Genomic DNA, 2616 nt, shown 5'->3' with positions numbered 1-2616 from the left:
TTGACACAAGGAAGTAAACAACAACGGCATTTTTCAATGATCTTACGATATTGAGAGAAAAAATATGTACACCTGACAAAAATTTTAAAAAGCTATTGGAGTGAGGGGGCACTTGATTGACTCAGTTGGTGGAGCATGTGACTCTTGGCTGGGGTTGTGGGTTCGAGCTCCACATTGGGCATAGAGATTATTTAAAAAAATAATATCTTAAAAAAAAAAAAGCCAGTGGTTTGAATGAGAAGATGACAGAACAGAACCGTAGCTGGGTACAGTCAAGTGGATACAGTCCCACTGACAGTGGAAGATGGCAGTGAACACACACTCCATGTCAGTCGCCAGCGATAGCCTAAGTCCCTGGGACATGCTGCCTGGATCAATGAGTCTCTGTAACCGAATCTGACAAAGATGGAACAGTCGTGCCCAAGGACTGCCTGCTGTCTGTTTGTGGACATGTGCTTCCCTGAATCCACTACCTTGAAGGAAGTGAAATTCCAGGCTAAGCTAGAACACGAATACATCCAGAACCTCAAAATACTACAAGTGGGTTTTAAGTAGTTTTCTTTTGTTTTTGTTTTTTAATTTTTATTTATTTATGATAGTCACAGAGAGAGAGAGAGAGAGAGGCAGAGACACAGGCAGAGGGAGAAGCAGGCTCCATGCACCGGGAGCCCGACTGTGGGATTCGATCTCAGGTCTCCAGGATCGTGCCCTGGGCCAAAGGCAGGCGCCAAACCGCTGCGCCACCCAGGGATCCCTACAAGTGGGTTTTAAAAGAATGATGTTGACAAAATAACTTCTAAAAAGGAAAGTTTCAGGACAATTTTTAATTTGTTCAGTGGCCCAAGAAATTTTTTGATGCAAATTCTGATGGAAAAGACTCTATGATCCTGTAGCTGCCAGGCAAGTTCCAGAAACAGCAGCGGCTTCCCCTTTGTTGCTCCAGGTCTGAACAAACCAAAGAAACCTCCCAGCTCGAGGGGGGGCACTCCCCAGAGGCCCACCGTGGCACAGAGAACCAGGGCAACCCCAAGACAGGGCTGGGCGTGGTGTGGGCATCAGGGAAGATGAAGCAGCTGAATGGATGCTCCAGGTCAACGTATTAAAACTTCCCGTCCAAGATGTGGAGAAAGATTTCTACTCTGGAAAGCCAAGGACCACTGAACGCACTTGCTAAGAGAACAAGAGGGAAAACAACCCTGATTGCAGAGGTGCGTGGACGTTCTCTGGGCCACAGACCAAGGCTTTGTGATACCTGCTGAAGGGGGCCCACGGCAGGGGCAGGCGAGGATCGACAGCCTGGACCAGCAGAGCAACACCCGAATGCTTCACTTTAAATCATGCGCTTAACTGCAAAATACTCCCTTGTATTTTAATTATTTATTTTTTTTTAAGATTTCATTGATTTATTCGTGAAAGCCACAGAGAGAGAGGCAGAGACACAGGCAGAAGGAGCCCGATGTGGGACTGGATCCCAGGACCCCGGGGTCACTCCCTGAGCCCAAGGCAGATGCTCAACCCCTGGGGTCCCCAGGTGCCCCTCCCTTGTCTTATCCTTAGAGGACTCCCAAGTTTCTTTTCATAAGCAAAAGGCACCTCTTCTTAAGTGCCCTTTAGTAGAAGTTTTACTCCTCTTCCGATGAGTGGGAGCCGGGAGCTCCGTAGCAGAGCAGGATTAACACCCAGCTGGGCCAGCTCGGACCGGGGGACTGGTCATGGGCTCGCGGGTGGGTGCTGCAGCGCTCACAGCTGGGGGGGTGGCTCCCCATGTAACATGCTCAGGGGCAGGGTGGGGTCTTGACAGAGAAATGCAAAGACAGATTTGAATTCTTGGCCTGTGTAGAATCTTGGCAGAGAATGTTTTAATAAATAAATGCCTTAAGAGGGGTTAAAATATGCTTCCATATTTCAAAATATAAATCATACGGTGACAGGTGTCTGCACGTGATGGACATGGTGCCTGGGAAGGAAGGGCCAGGCCTCTGGGCCCTGGGACGTGCTGTGCCCCGGCGATGTGGGCCTGCGGAATCTGCACCCTAGACTAATGCCCTAGACTTCACCCCACAGGGGAGTTTCAAAGGTTGTACCGTCTCCCTATTCCGCTTTACAGCCAGCTGACACCCCTGCTCCGAGAAGCAAGAGTCCCTCTCGGATGGATGAGCACAGGGTGTGTCTCAGCCCTGAGATGTTTGAGTTGAAGAGCTTGAATTCCACTGAAGAGTCCTCTGCCGATTTTCCCAATTATCCCTGAAATTTCTATGTATTAGGTTTGTTTTCTTGAGGGGGTGGAAGGTTTGTTTGGTAATGAGGTATGTCCGGGTTTTAAATCTAACAACTACTTTTGAGGGCTGGCCTCCCATCTCTGGGATTTGAGTGGGGCTTGCGTCCCACTTTACTGTCTTTTCAGTGTAGGTTGAGCATGTTTCTTGCTCCCCTTCCTGCTGAGGATCCCTCTCTGGCTCCTTGAAGTTTGCTGCTCACAGAGCGAGCCCAGCAGGTGGGTGGCCAAGGGAGGTGCTGCGGGGGCAGGGAGGTGACGCAGGGAAGGCAGCGGGAGGTGCTGCTGGGGTGGGGGTGGGGAAGGCCACGGGAGGTGCTGGGGGGAGGGAAGGCTGTGGA

The 2616-nt window shown here is 50.3% G+C and overlaps 1 pseudogene; it reads left to right on the top strand.

Annotated features, from left to right (window-relative positions):
- The first annotated feature begins 304 nt into the window (after positions 1-304).
- Positions 305-1347, top strand: LOC112670854 (microtubule-associated protein RP/EB family member 1-like; annotated as a pseudogene).
- The last annotated feature ends 1269 nt before the right edge of the window (positions 1348-2616 follow it).

The sequence above is a fragment of the Canis lupus genome, chromosome 14 (assembly GCF_003254725.2).
Source record: "Canis lupus dingo isolate Sandy chromosome 14, ASM325472v2, whole genome shotgun sequence".
NCBI lineage: Eukaryota > Metazoa > Chordata > Mammalia > Carnivora > Canidae > Canis > Canis lupus.
This window is presented reverse-complemented; position numbering and strand designations above follow the sequence as displayed.